General features: G+C 40.5%; 1 long non-coding RNA gene across 1 annotated transcript; it reads left to right on the forward strand.

Moving 5' to 3' along the window:
- The first annotated feature begins 7,527 nt into the window (after nt 1–7,527).
- LOC126074917 (uncharacterized) lies at nt 7,528–14,111 on the forward strand. The gene is made up of 5 exons (XR_007517065.1): nt 7,528–7,585; nt 8,546–8,611; nt 10,380–10,663; nt 11,822–11,931; nt 13,787–14,111. It is a non-coding gene; the product is annotated as an uncharacterized LOC126074917 (long non-coding RNA).
- Nucleotides 14,112–16,337: the final 2,226 nt, after the last annotated feature.

Here is a 16,337-nt window from a genome sequence, read left to right on the forward strand (position 1 = left end):
CAGCAGTTCAAATCCACCAGGCGCCCCTTGGAAACTCTATGGGGCAGTTCTACTCTGTCCTAAAGGGTTGCTATGAGTCGGAATCAACTCGACGACACTGGGTTTGGTTTTTTGGTCAAGTCAGCTTTATTTCTATCCGTTTTATTTTAGCTTTACAGATGTTTTCTCATATGTGTTTGTTTATAATTTTTATTTTTCTTTGTCTCCCACTGGGCAGTAAGTTCCTTCAGCTGTCTGGACAGCCAGAGAAAGAACTTAAAGCAAGAGAAACCAAGTGCGGCTTAAGGATGCCTAGCATCTTAAGTGGGCAGGGAGATAAGTATTAAAAATATAGCTAACACATATAACATGTGTACTGAGACACTCCAGTACAGCTCAGTAAACACTGCATGCCACAAAGCGCCAGCCACTGAGGGACAAGTATGAGGAAAACAGATTCCAAGGCAGAAGTAGTTTTCATTCCAGTGGTAGTTGCTACATTCACAGAAAATTTCAGTTGGATGTAGTTAATATGCAGATAGGCATAGGGGTTTATTGGAGACAAAGTCCAGGGGGTTCCAGGAAATCTTCCTGGAAGAGATGATGCCTAAACTGAGTTTGGAAGAGAGTGAGGATTAGTTAGCCATGTGAGGAAAGGCGGAGAGGTGGTCATTCCATGCATCTGGAGTGGCCTGAGCTACCCTGAGCTAACACGTGGAGGTATAAATTAGCAGGTCAAGCACCGGGAGCTCAAGGCTCTTAATATGGGATAGAGGTGTCCATCCTGAGTGGTGAGGTGTGTCACAAGTAATTTGTAAAAAATAATATTTATTAAGACTTGAGAATATTGACTTTTCCTGTAAATTAGAGTAGTATCTTAGTCAAGGCTATATTGTAACAAGTTTGTTAACTGCCATTGAGTCAGCTGTGACTCACGGTGACCTCGTATACAACAGAGCAAAAGGTTGCCTGCCCCTATACCATCTCCAAGATCGTTGGTATGTCTGAGTCCATTACTGCAGCTATTATGTAGAGCCTTTCAACCCAGGGTGCTCATCTTCCAGCACTACATTGGACAATTTTATGTTGTGATCCATAGAGTTTTCATCTTTCTTTTTGGTCTGTCTTAATCTGGAAGCTCTGCTGAAATCTTTTCACCATGGATGACCCTGCTGGTATTTGAAATGCCAGTCACATAGCTTTCAGCATCACAGAAACACACAAGGCACCACAGTATGACAAACTGACAGGTGGTGGTGTTAACGATAGTAAAAATCTATTTAAAATTACTTTAAACTAAAATTGTGGATTTATACAAAAGAATTAGGGTATCTCATGGTCCCCAAGGTAAAAATATAGCCAAGCTTGGAAGCACATCTGGAACCCAGACACCTCATGTTCTATCTCAGATCTTCTACCTCCATCTAGTAAAGCAGTTTCAACAAGATCAACTGTTAGATGGCTCTGTGGAGTTACCAGCAAGGATCTGAGTAGAGCTAATAAGTACAAAAAGGAATCAGCGTGTGATCTTCAGGTGGCTTCTGCTGAGAAAAAGGATGAAGGCAGCAACTGGAATGAGATGTAATGGCGACTTAATGACTTGCTTTAAAGCCTGGAAACTGGGGCAAGAGTCACTGAAAAACCACAAACGAGCTCAATTTTAACCAAGGCTGTACCCACAATTTAGAGTGCACTCATGGCAATGGAAGGACATCAGTCCCTCTTACCTACATACCCCACGGGGCATGTAAACCCTAATCACAGAGCACATGGTATGCATGTATTTATGATGTCCTGAGTGAACTGAACAAAGCATAAATCACAGAAGCCCATGTTAGGAAACTCAAATCGTTATGCAACTTTTTTAAGACTAAAGGTGAACGGTGAGGAGACAGGGCATACTTTGTTGTTGTTAGTTGCTGTCAACTTGGCTCCAGTTCATGGTGGCCCTATGTATAACAGGCCCTAAGGTTGCCAGATCCTGCACCATCTTCATGATCTTTGATATGTTTGAGGCCATTATCGTGGCTATTTTGTCAATCTAACTCATTGAGGGTTTCCCTAGTTTTTGTTGACCCTCCACTTTACCAAACACTATATCTTTTTCTAGCAATTGATCTTTCCTGATGATGTGTTCAAATTAAGCGAGTTAAAGTCTCACCATCCTCGCTTCTAAGGAGCATTCCAGTTGTATTTCTTCTAAGACTGATGTGTTCATTCTTTTGGCAGTCCATTGTATGTTCAATATTGTTCTCCAACACAATTTGAATGCATCAATTCTTCTTCTGTCTTCCTTTTTCATTGTCCACCTTTCAGGTGCACATGAGGCGACTGAAAAGACCATGGCTTGGGTCAGGCATATCTTAGTCATCAAAGTGACATCTTTGCTTTTTAAAACTTTAAAGAAGTCTTTTGCGGCAGCTTTGCCCAGTGCAGTTCATCATTTGATTTCTTGACTCCTGCTTCCTTTAGGGCACACTTTATGTCCTGCTTATTGTATGCCAGGCACTGGTATATAATACCAGTATACAACTAGAAAAGCAGTTAATTAATCCTTTTATAATTTAATCCTTCCAATAATCCTATGAGGTAGGAACTATTCATATACTGTTTTTATAGGTGTGAAAACTGAGGCACTGAGAGGTTAAGTAACTTTCTTAAGGTCACAAGGAGCTGTGATTTGAACCCAGGCAGTCTGGTGTCCCAGAGTCCTGGGACACCAGACGGCCTCTTCACTCAGTCTCTATGTTCTTCTTTCCTACAACTCATCTCACAGAGATTATAAGAACAAGTTTCAAAACAGAAACAATCTCAGAGCTAAATGGTTATTTAAATGAACAGGAAACCAAAAAGAAGTTAAGTCAATCTCAAAGGAAGAAAACACATTAACATGATAATTTTTTTTTAATTTCTTTTTTTTAAATAGCAGAGCTTTTTTTCTCCAATCTTTATCTTACTTGGTTAGAGTTCAATAACTCTAACAGATACAAGTGGAGCTGATCTGGTTGGAGCAAGAGCCACTCCAGCTCTGACTGCCTTTTGCCCTCTATGTTGACCCCAGCAGCTTAAAGTACTAAAGGACACAATTAAGAGTCATGTCCTACATTAGGGGTTCCTGGGTGGTGCAAACAGTTAATGTTCTCAGCTGCTAACAGACAGGTTGGAAGTTCAAGTCCTCCTAGCAGTGCTGCAGAAGAAAGGCCTGGAGATCTAATTCTGAAAAAGTCAGCCATTGAAAACCCTAGGGCACACAGTTCTACATGGACACACATGGGAATGCCATGAATCAGAATTGGCTTCACGGCACCTGTACAGGTATCCTGGTCCCACATCAACTACTGATTGGAAAATTCTACAAGGCTGAAAAGAAAAATGAGGGGCTTGGGGTACTCAAACCCATCCACCAATCCTTGTATTCTCTCTTGGTATCAAATATTCAGAATTTAATGAAGTCTATTTGAGCAGTTTGCACTATTTTAATTAGAGGCTCTCCAGTTCGATCATGTAAATTTCTTATAATGAACTGTTTTTGTTTTTGCTTTGCCTCTCTTCTCATTTGATATAGTGCTGACTACCTCACTGGGCACAGGATAATAGCTGAGAGGGAAGATCAGGATGAAAAAGCAAGGAAAGAACAAAGTTAAGCCACATGTGGAGGCTGATGATATCGAGAAAGCGTTTGCCTGTGCAGTCTGTGAAGCAAGTAGCTCTCACTTTGAAAACAAATGGCTTACAGAGTGGTTCTTTTGTTTGTCTTCTTTACTTTACCCCCTTCTGGTTCCTCAAAAGGACAGTATATTCAGAATATTTATTCTTCCTCGGTCATGCTTTATCTAAGCAGCGTGAACTCTCTACGCGAGGCATCACTAGGCCTGCTCGGCTGTCTGGGCATGCGCTATTCAGTTCCTGGAGCTCAAGTTTCGTAGTCAATTCCAAACTACGTCTCCCAAGGACACCTGGACTAAATATCAGAGATTTACTTTACCATGTAAGTAAGTCCACACAGCCTCTATCAGCATGTCTACCAAGAGGTTGACTCTCCTAGTAATCTTTAGCGTGTGTATTTTACGTCACTAGTGCAGCCAAGACCCACTCCTTCTCCGTGGTGCTGTCTGCAACGCAACTTGTGCTGCTTTGGGAATATGAGCAGGAGGTGGCGGGGAGTGCAGGGGGCGGAGGGAGGGGGGGACACCAGAATAATATGGGGCCAGGCAAATCTGGGATCGAACTGGACTCCTTCACTTACTAATTAGCAAGGCCTCTTGGGGCAGGCTAATTAAATTTATTGCCTCAGTTTCCTCATTTCTACCAAATAAACCCTCAAACCCGTTGCCATCAAGTCGATTCTGACTCACAGTGAGTGACCCTATAGGACAGAGTAGAACTGCCCCACAGGGTTTCCAAGAAGCAGCTGGTGGATTTGAACTGCTGACCTTTTGGTTAGTAGCTGTAGCTCTTAACCACTGCACCATCAGGGCTCCCCTCATTTGTACAGTGGGGATTAAATAATAGCTATTCTGATTCTGCTAAACCTTAGCAAAACAGAATTCTGCTCATATACAAATTCTTCAGAGCCTTGACGGCTCAGTGGTTAAGAGCTTGGCTGCTAACCAAAAGGTTGGCAGTTCGAATCCACCAGCTGCTCCTTGGAATCCCTATGGGGCAATTCTACTCTGTCCTATAGAGTCACTATGAGTTGGATCTACTCAAAGGCAATAGCTTTTTTTTTTTTTCTCAATACAAACTCTTCTAAAGCATAGAATAAAGACCCTCCAGACTCATTTATGAGGCTAGAATAATTTTGCTTTAAAAATCCACAAAGGTGATAAAGGAAGACTATAGGCCAATCTCACTTATGAGCATAGATGGACAATGCCAAATGAAATATTATCAAATGAAAATCAGTGATGTTAAAAAAAAAAAATGGCTCAATCCTAGAAATAATGATGGTTTTGCACCATTACAAAAATATTAACGTAAAAACAGTAGATCGAATACATGCAGTTAACTCCATTCCTAAAACTCCACTGAAATGAGAGTAAAGAAGTAAATGAAGTATATACCTAGAAGGACAAAAAGGGCAGAAGACCCAGTGGATAAGGGACGTCAGTATTTTTAGGAAGGAAACTGATCAAGGAAAGCCACTGACTGAGCAAAACGGAGAAAGTGAGAATCTAAATGCCTGCGGAGGAAAATGTCAAAGAGAAGTAAAAGAGCTGTGCCCTAGAATTCCTGAAAGCTCAGAATTAGAGTCTCCACATCCTTAGAAGGTAGACTGAGGAATTGACTGAAAACACCAAGGCTAGTTAAACACCCGTAATTGGAGCAGTTAGAACTCCCAAGTTTCCTTCCCCACCTCAGCAGGCAACAAAGGTTTATTTTCTGGAGTAATTAAACCAGGCTGTACCATCAGTTTACCAGGGAAGAACTGAGGAGTGGCCATTTCCTGGGGAAAGATGGGAAGGAAGGAAAAACAAAAAGAAATAAGTAACATCTAGCATTACCTGATGGAGTCCCTGGCTAGTGGTTAAGCACTGGGCTACTAACTGGAAGTTTCCCAGTTCAGACCCACACAGAGGTGCACCAGAAGAAAGGCCTGGCAATTTGCTTCCGAAAGGTCGCAGCCTTGAAAACCCTATAAGTAGTTCTACTCTGCACACATTGGGTCACCGTGAGTCAGAAATGATCCCACAGCAACTGGTTTGGTTTGTTTTTGTTGTATTTTTTTTCTTTTTTTTTTTTGAAGCATTAACTGAATGCCAGACTTTGTTCTAATTTTTTTCACCTGTGTTAACTCATTTGAGCTTCATAATGATCTACAGATAGGAAAATAAACATGCAAAAATAGCCAAAAAAAATTTTTTTTTAAAAAAGTGGGACATCCTCTACGAGATATTGAAACATTTAAAAGCTATAGTAATTACAGCAGTGTGATTTGGGTGCTCAAATAGACATTTTCAATTAATGAAACAGCAGAATATAGAAACTGACCCTCACGTAGGGGAATAAAGGATATGATAAAAATGACATTTCAGACCACCAAGGAATAAAAAAAAGAAAAAGAAACAATTCAATAAATGATATTGGGACACTTGACTATATACTTAAAGCCACCAACCAAACCCATTGCCATCAATTCAATTCTGTGGAGCAGCTGGCAGGTTCCAACTGCCGACCTTTTTGGTTAGCAGCTGCATGCCTAACCAGGGCTCGTGGCTCCTTCTGACTATATACTTGGAAGATATACATTCCAGGTGGATTAAAGACAAGCTTAATATTAAAAACATATTTATAAACTTGGAATAAGTAAGACCTAAATAGTCAATTTAATTGCACTTAGCAACACACTAATTGTGTGACTTTGAGTACATTATTTAGCTTTCTTGGCATTTTGTGTTTTTTATCTGTAAAATGGGATGATAATCAGAGCGTTATTATGACATTTATTCTGACCTGGCAGAGTAAAAATTTCATTTGTTACATTAAGCTTTGTGGTTTAGTAGTTGTATGCAGTTCTGCACACCCCAGTCCTCGGGGGTACTGAAATTTTTATTTTTCCTGCTGCTGTTAATGACATAATTGAGTCAAATGTGCAGAAATTCTTCCTGAGTTACCTCTTGTATCTCAGCACCTGTAGAATAACAAGAAAATGTTCTTCTTTGGCATTTTCGACAAGTTCTTAACCCACGAATGTGACTGCTTTTGAATATATGATTGTCTTTGCCAGTACAGAAACAGCAAAAAATCAGCTAATTCTGGATGTTCTTTAATTTTGTCTTTTCGAAATCCGTTCCTGTAATAAGAAAATTATTAGTTGTGTCTCATTCAGTGGGCAGCTTTTAAGATGAACTATTGTGTTAAGCAGCGTAAGCTTCTGTCCCTGCCGCCTCTGCAGCAAGGAATGAATGCCTTATAAAGTGGAAGTAGAAACATTTTAGTGTCATGTTTTTTTCCCCTTTGGAGCAGGAAGGTAGAAAGACAAAAGCTGCTTCATTGGCTTAAAAAAAAAAAAAAAAACTGTCATATTGGTTGTTTGGCTGTTTATTCCTGTAGGACTAGTTCCATAACAGAGTAATTATATGTCTTGATGGAGACCCTTAATCTCAAGTGGCAAAATCTAATTCAAACAGCCCGAGAAAATTCCTAAGGTAATGCATTGGTTTAAGTAACTGGAGGAGTCCCTGGGTGGTGTGAATGGTTAATACACTAGGCCACTAACTGAAAAGTTGGAGGTTCAAGTCTACCCAGAGGTACCTCAGAAGAAAGGCCTGGCAATTTACTTCCCAAAAATCAGCTATGGAAAACCCTGTGGAGCACAGTTCTACTCTGATATACACGGGGTCTCCATGAGTTAAAGTAGACTCTCCAGCAGCTAGTAACTGATAAGTGGAAAGCCGAAGACTGGACACAGCTGCAGTTATAGCTGGCTCACACTGGTAAGGCCTGGCTCCACCCGAGCCATAGGGAACGAGCTCCCCACCTTGCCAGATTAAGGCAGGAAGGTGCTGAGCAGGCAAAAGCGACAGCTGTCACGGCAGTAACCGAAGACATTTCCTGGTTCAGCATGTCCTACCTGTGGTGCCTGTATCGTTTTCTTCTCTCTCAGGTTGGTGGTTGGATCAAAGGATTGCAACTTCTTGCTCGGTCATGAAGTAGATTGCCTGTAGTGTGTTTGCTCCAGGAATTGTCTTCAGTTACTCTAATGTGGGTCTGTAATGAGGCTAGAAAATGTGTTGCCTGCTGTTTCCTGTTTTGCCTCCGTATTATCCTATTGTGATGTTCACAATATAACAATCTGGGTTTTTTGTTTGTTTTTTGTGAGGCTTAATTAGGACAGGATAATGTGCTGTATATAAACATTGTGAAAGTGAATGGTCATAACCTGTAAAGAGATTTGAGTAAAAAGTCTTGTAAACATGGTTCTGGGCCTCATATTCCTGGAACTGCAGAAAGCTCCCGAGGCCTCGCCACTCATGTCACAGGGGCTGAGCATAACAGAAGCTCCTCATCTCAGGCCTGTTGTATTTGCTGTCTGCATCAGATAAGGGACTGGCCTGCCGATGACTAGGAGTAGAGGGGGTCTCCAGCCTCTCTGGGAACCAGGATCTCCTAAATCTGATTGCTCCCCATCGTAGGGGTATCTCTGGGGCTTGTTGGCAGAGCTGGCAAATGCTTGGCCTGCTCCTGGGGACTCCATAACCCGCAAGTCCCCAGTGAGATCCTGGGGTGACTGAGCATCTTTGCCCATTCCATCTGCTTCAGGGTAGGCTCAGGCAGTGTCCATGGACTTTTGCTCCAAAATTAGGTTTGTCTGTCCTCTTTCTTCCCCTCTTTCCCCGCTCCACACACAGTCTCCCACCTCCCCACCCCCTGCTATTAGAAGCTTCCCTCTCAAGCACAGTAGGAGGAGAGTGGCTCTCGGTAACCATAGGCAACCGGGGATCTGTACTGGCTATTTGTGCTATATTTGTAAGACGCAATCTAGCCACTAACTGGGCAGACGGGAAAATGCTTTAAAGGTTTTCTTGTGCAGCAAAATATTATTTTCTTCTTTTTTTTTTTTCAGAGTGACCAATCCATGGGTGAGATGCAGATAATGGGAGGCCATGATCTCTCTGCACTTGCTGGAAAGGTTTGTTAATGTAACTTTGCTCACTGGGTACATACTGATGTCATGGGGAAATCAGTGACCTCCATTTCAGATCAGCACTTGCAAGACATTGCAGACACTCCAGGGTTTGCTAATTCATGCAAATGGATGCGTGAATCCTTGCAACGATTTCTCCTTTATGAAACTCTCCTTTTAGAATGCTTCCAGGACATGATGCAGACCAAATCTTTCTTCTCCAAGCCTCCTTCCAACCTTCTTTCAGAACCTCAGATTATAAAACCTCTTGGCTCGCCTTGTGCTTTTCGTTTTTTTTCTACTCAGCCTTTCAGGTACCCCCCTGAAAAAGAAGCTTTTTTCTTTATTCATCTGTTTTTCATCTCTCGTCTATACCTCACTCAGCACCTGGGCACTTTGTTAAAAAATTGAATAGGTTTGCTGAAATGTACAAAATTTGGGGAGTTGTATAAAAAAATTATTTATTTATTTTTTATATATGTATGGAGTCCTGGTGGCGCAGCGGTTAAGATCTTGGCTGCTAACCAAAAGGTGGGCAGTTCGAATCCACCAGCCACTCCTTGGAAACCCTATGGGGCAGTTCTACTCTGTCCTATGGGGTCGCTATGAGTCAGAGCCGACTCAACAGCACATAACAACATATATATATATATATATATATATATATATATATATATGAGAAGCACTTCTTGAGAGCACATTTTGCAGCCTTCTGTTTTGTCTATTAAAAAGAAGGTAGCCAATTAGATTACGGGAAAAATACCTCCAATTTTACCTTGGATTTCCAAACCAGCCGATAAATAATTAAGTGAAAAGACTGGCGTCTGACGTAAATATACAAATTGGAAGGAAGAATTGTTTCCTAAAGCAGATGGTCCTTGTGGAATGTGACCTGAAATGCAAGCTTTGCTGTGAATGAAAGCAGTGAAGAAGAGTTTGTTTTTGTTCAGCTGTACTGAGACATATCTTGTATTCATTATCGCTGAACAGCTTCAGCTTTCTAAGTAAAATGGATCAGACTATTACACATGCTTAATCTCTCATTTTTGTTGTTATGCAATGCCCGGATGGGGAAAAGGAGTAGCCGCCACATTTAATACAAATATGCATAATAACATTGGTGACACTACAGAACCACAAAGACTTGGACCGATAAACAGATTAGTTTACGATTCAGGGTTAAATTGCTCTCTAGTAGTAAGTTTTGAACCAAATTTCGGACCACAAAAATTAGAATTAACTTGTTGGCGTTAGTGTACCGTTTCATGTTACTACCTCATTGTATAAAGTAACACCCTAGAAAGCTAACATCCTCAAAGCGGCTTCCAGAAATTCATAACTTTTAACAACCCTGGAGTGGTCTTTAAATGATAGATTATTCTAGTACTTTTTTATATGATACTGTCTCTGTGAGTCAGAATTGACTTGACGGCAATGCGTTTGGGTTTTTTTTGGGGGGGGCTTATAAATTTATTATGCGACAGATATATTTTACCTGGTGCTTTCGCTGTGAGGTCTGTCAAAGTGGCAACTCTTCAGTGTTCTAAATGAACGTCAAGAAAAAGTTTGCACGTAGAATTGTGGTCCTTCTCTCTTTCCTACTAAAATCATTCTCTAGCTCTTTATAAAAGATTTCCCCCTAGGCGAGCATGGGATAGTCCCTTTTTTTTTTTTTTAAATAGAGAAGAGATTGAAGAAAGGCTAGCTTCTTACTGGGGGTAGAGTGAGCAGAAGGGGTGGAGGTCATGCCGCAGTATTTTCCTCCTATAATTAGGAGTCCCTCGGTGGCGAAAATGATTAACGTGCTTGACTGCTAATTGAAAAGTTGGAGGTTCAAGTCTACCCAGAGGCAGTTTGGAAGAAAGGCCCAACAATCTACTTCTGGAAAATCAGCCATTGAAAACCCTGTGAAGCACAATTGTATTCTGATACACATGGGGTCACCATGAATGGGAATCAACTTGACGGCAACTGGTATGGTGGTTTATAATTACTACAAAGACCCCCAGGAGAAAGGAGGGATCGAGGAAGTTCAGAAGAGAGGAAAACCAGCTGGCAGTAAGTACCAGCAGGAATCTGCTTTAACTTTTTGCTAGCATAACAAATTGTTCGTCTAGGTTTCCAGGTGCTAATTAGTGGTATTTTACACCCTGTGTGTACATAGATGTATTTTTATATACATTTGAATATATGCCAAGTAGAACCCCTTGGGCTTAGAAGACATTGGGTAAATACTTCTAAGATGAATAAACAGTGATTAACAGAAAAAGGTTAACTCTATTGTTGTAGTGCAAAAAGCAACCGCAGATAATATGGATAGGAATGAGTGTGACTGTGTTCCAATAAAACTTTTTTTACAAAAACAGATCTACTGAATTAAAAGCTTTATTTTGACAAGATCACCACCCCCCCCCCCCAATAATTCTTGCGCACATTAAAGTTGGAGAAGCACTGGTGTGGGGCAAAGCCACAGCCATCCTTTCTGTGGGCTTCTGCCTTCACTTCACATTTGCTACCCTCCAAACCATTCTCCATGAAGCAGCCAAAGGGATCTTCATCCTTCTAAAATAGAAATGTACTTGCCTATTGAAAACTTTCCAGTGGCCTCTCAACTGGAATTGCTAGATTTAGCAAAAACAACACAAAACAAAACAAAAACCCAGGATACCTAGTTAAATTTGAATTCCAAGTAAGCAATGGATAAATTTTTAATGTAAATGTGTCCCATGCCATATTTAGTAGACGTATAGCCCGTATAATATTTAGTATAAGTGTGTCCCACGTAATATTTGGGACATACTTACACTAAAAAGTTATTGTTTATCTGAAATTCAAATTTAACTGTGCATTCTGTACTTTACCTGACAACCCTACCCATGATGCTCTGAGACTACAATCAAACTCCTTCCACAACATGTAAGACCTTTGCAATTAGGCTCCGCTTTCCTCCCCACATCATACCCACTCACCCCCACTGCACTGGCTAATCTCCTTCCTACCAAGACTTTCTACCAGATGTTATTGTTACCTGGAATTCATTTTCCCCATCCTTTAGGTCTCAGTCTGTCTCCTCCGTAAGGGAGGCCTTCCCTGACTCCCTGTCTTAAAGGAGCATGTGCTTGTCCCCTCTGTGCTCTACCCCGTCCCTTTAGAACACTTATCATAATTTGTGTGTTTACTTCTGCCATATTTTTTATTGTCTATCTCCACGACCAGAATGTAAGCATGATGAGGGCAGGGACCATGCCTATCTTATTCACCATTGTATCTCCAACACCGTACACAATGCCTGAAACACAACTGGTCGAATAAGTATTTGTTGATGAGTAAGTATATGCTTCTCCTTCTCTTAGAAATCTGAAATAAGTTTTCAATTGAGTTTGGGAAAAAGAAGACATGGCAGGAAAAGGGAAAAATGTAAACCCACCTGGTCACCCCAAAAGGATATCAACCTGCCAATTTAGTTTAGAATTAGAAGAGAAAAGTGTTGAGTTAGGGAGCATATTCTTTGTAGAGGCAGAAGGGCTTTGATGTCACGGGAGATTCAAGAGGGTGCTGAAGATAAGAGGAGGGACAGAATACAAGTAAGCATTTAGAATTTTGTTTTAGTTCAACAGATAAAGGTATTCCCTGTTCACCGTTCTTCAGCCTTTGAGAGAAAAGGCCCAAAGGCTATTCATTCTTGTCTCACATTAACAGTTGGAGAGGACTTATAAGATAAAATTTCAGATGCCCTCCAGAATCTTCCCCTCATGCAGAATGTACCACTAGGGGAAAAAATTAAAACAAAAAGGTGCCCAACAATTAGTGAGTTTTTTTTTTTTTCTTCTTCTTCTTCTTCTTTCATGATTACAGGAGAAAGTCTGAAACTGCAATAAATATTTGCACTGGATGAAAGGGTTGTTGCAGATAGCTGTTTTAACTTCCACTTTCTCATATAGTCGTACCATTTATCCGTCAGTCAACAAATTCACATTGAAGTTACATGAATTCATCAAAGCAGGTGCTCTGCGAGGCACTTTCCCATGCCTTCTCTTATTTAATGCTCAGCACCCACAGAAGAGCTTTGGGAATCTTTCCACGTAAGACTCTCCCTGGGCTGAAAGAAGTCCAAAGAAAAAAGGATTCCTTGGGATTATAATTGCTTTAGAGTAAGGAACGTGTGATTTTATTTGGGACGAGGAAGTCTGAGAATAACACAAAAGAGGAAAGAAGAGCAACATGGAATGGGGGAATGATGGAAGCAAAAGCATAGAACTTGGGGAGCCAGAGGATAAGGAGTAGAGCAGGTTGACAGAGGGAAAGTAGCCAAAAATAGGGAGATGATAAGAAAAAAGCTGAAAATGTAAATTGGGTCAGTGTGTAGAGTACAATAAATGAATGTCACAATAAAGAGTTTGAAATTATTGAGAAAAGCAAAGAGGACCCATGGGAGCTTTTGAGCAGAGGTGACACAAAAACATTTGTGTTTTAGGAAAACGAACCTGCCAGTAGGGCAGAATTAACTGAAAGAAGGGGGAGAGACTCCAGATAGGGAGACCTGTTAGAAGACTGTTGGTGGAGTGAGCGTGAGCACTTGAATTAATATGAGCCACTATCTATTGCCGTCCAGTTGATTCTGACTCATGGCGACCCCATGTGTGTCAGAGTAGAACTGTGCTATGTAGGGTTTTCAGTGGCCGGTTTTTGGAAGTAGATTGCCAGGCCTTTCTTCCAAGGTGCCTCTGGGTGAACTCAAAACTCCAACCTTTTATTTAGAAACCGAACGTGTTAACCATTTGCACTACCCATTCTATGAGCTAAGTAGGGGTGGAAGAGAAGGAATAACAGTATCAAAAGATGCAGCCAAGAAAGATAACAATTAAATAGGCACTATGAGCCTCATAGCTGTACAACATAACTTCTTAAGCCCTCTGAAGATATGGGAGTTGAAATATTTAGAAAGAAGATTCTGGATAGCCCCCATGAGCCTTTCTCTTTTTTTTTAAAAGGAAAGGAAAGGAAGCTCACAAGGGGCTGGCTGAGCCATGGTTCTGAATAGGCCGTTGCTGTTGAATCAAGGGAGCCCTTGATGATTAAGTTAAATGGCCTCTTCGGTTCACAATGTTAAAAGCATTTTATTTTTACACTATGTGTTTAAAGCTGTCTGTACAACATGCTCTCTGCTGTCTGATTTTTTAGAAGTCGCTTTAATCCTGGAACTTTGTAAAATGCAAATCTATTAAATCAAGAAGATTGCATTCATGTTCAAGAGAAACCTCTGAAAGAGTGGAATAAAACCAAAAGCATGGAAGAGGCCCAATTCTGGCCATGTGAAAACACAGATGTCCAGTTAAGTACAAGATTTCAGGAGAACCCTCCCACCTCCCACGCAAAAATAAGTTTCTAATCAAATGCCAGAATGAAGCATGAAACCTACCAGAATTTCCCCCTTGACTGCCTTAAATATTTAAGTCATTCCTTCTTACTGCATCTGAGGAGGCTGAGAGCTTGCATGACAGTAGAAATGCCCACCGACCGATGGTTCTGGCAATTTTGTGAATTATCCCAGAAAATGAAATACTGAACTACATTCCTTTTGCCATAGGGTTTATATTCACACTCCTACTCATCCCCAGAATCCATGAAACAGCTCATCACCACCCCTGCCATCCCTGCTATTGAGGTGACTGCAGCTGCAAATCTCCACCGCTGCAGATGACCCGGTGGGGGGTTGCTAATCATTGTGTGTTTTAGAAGACTAAAAGAAGGAATAACCTATTTAAGAAAATCATTTAGATTTGTATAATTCTTTCCTTCTTTCTTTTATTTCTCTTCCTCCTTCCCTCTCTTTCTTCCCTTCTGTCTCTTTCTCGCTCTTTCTTTCCTAACTCGATGTGATTAACTTAGATCAGGATCTCAAAATAGCAAAGAAAGAGCACGCTTTAGAGGTTTCGCATACAATGTTTGCCTGTAGCCCCCAGGCTGGAGATTTTTTACTAGCTTTTCTGGGAGGAAATGAGCTAGGCGTGATGAGATGACTAAGACGGTACTGGCAAACATCTCACAGTCAGTGATCAGAGTATTATCAGATTGGAAGTGTTTAGGAGGTACAGTGTGTTCTGAAAAAATGTCCGAAGTTTGCCCACTCAAAAAATGAGAAAAGAAGAATTTCTTGATGCAAAAAGAAAAGCAATAGATATTAATGGTAGTTCTGTTAAGGAGGAATTGCACATTGGTAAAGAAAAATGGAGGGGATGGAGCGAATGTATAATGAACTAGAGAAAGTGAAAAGAAATGAGGTCAAAGTTGTGAAGTCATTCAACAGGCAATCTTGAGCATTTGCTACATGCCAGGCACCATGCTGTATACTGAACACAAAGTTGAGCTAATTTTGGTTCTTCAGTTTATGGAGCTAACCTTGGTACATTAAAATGTAAAGAGACTAGTTCCCTGAGACACTAGTGAAAGTGCTTCCAAAGTTGGGGCAATTTTCAGCGGAGCTTCCAGACTAAGACTAGGAAGAAAGGCCTGGTGACCTACTTCTAAATCTACTAAAATCAGCCAGTGAAAACCCTGTGGATCACAACCACCTGATCTGCAATTGATCTTGGGATTGGAACAGAGCTGGGCAGGGTTTTGTCCCGCTGTGCACGGGGTCGCTGTGAGTTGGGAGCTGACTCAATGGCAGCTGACAATGACTCTTGGGCTACTTCTGGTTTTATATGGCAGAGCCCAGCTTCCAAAGGCTTTGCTTTTATTGGAATATTTCACACAACAGGCAGGGCCAATGAAAATCCAGACTAGGGTGTATATTACTAATAAAAGAATTTGGAAACATAGTGCGATGTTTTGTAAAGGAAAATAAATTTGTATGTGATAGCTGCCCTATATAACTCACTAAAGAAGTCTTGATTTCTGTAGAGTTCCCTTTCAATAGCAGATAGTTTTTCTATACCAGTATTCCTTTGTCCATAATTTATGAGCCCGCTAAATAATTTTAGGTTTTTAATACAGTGCATAATTCCGAAAATTCATTGTTATTAGAGATGCTATTAACCCATATAGCCTCCATAATCCTCCACGATCCTTTGAGAAATATAGTAAAACTAAAATTAGCCAATGTTTTCCTTATAATAATCCTTCAGAAAAAAAAGGTTGTTTTTTAAAAAAGGAGGATTATTAGAGTATAAGACACTACAAGAAGATAGGAAAAAGAATTAGAAACCCCAAAAAAGAGTTTTAAAAGCTCTAAAAGGAACTATAATTGTAGCAAGTAAATTAGCTCTTTAGTGAAAAAGAATGTATGAAGAACAAGTAGATACAATCATAATAAAGTACAGGTAGCCTCCTACTTACAACGGGCTCTGTTCCAATGACTCCTTCATCAGTTGAAGACTTTTTTTTAGTTTTCATTATTATTACCTTGTATTATATATATCTTTATAATCTGGTCTTTATTTGTTTATTTGTCTTTGAGTATTGGAAACATTACATATAAATTTACAGATACAGTTAATGCGTACACAAGTCAAAAAAACAAACCCGTTGCCGTGGAGTCCTGATTCATAATGCATACATACATACATTTAAAAAATATACAAACCTTTAAAATTTGCTCTGACGATGAAGGAGAGTTGGACGACATTGGCATTTGGTCAGTTGTGGTAATAACAGCACTTGTGGAAGGTTCTGGATCGTCTGGGTTATCCCTGGGAATGGGGCTAGCATTTCTAGTCAGAAAATCAGTGAG

This window comes from Elephas maximus, chromosome 4, assembly GCF_024166365.1.
Source record: "Elephas maximus indicus isolate mEleMax1 chromosome 4, mEleMax1 primary haplotype, whole genome shotgun sequence".
Taxonomy (NCBI): Eukaryota; Metazoa; Chordata; class Mammalia; order Proboscidea; family Elephantidae; genus Elephas; species Elephas maximus.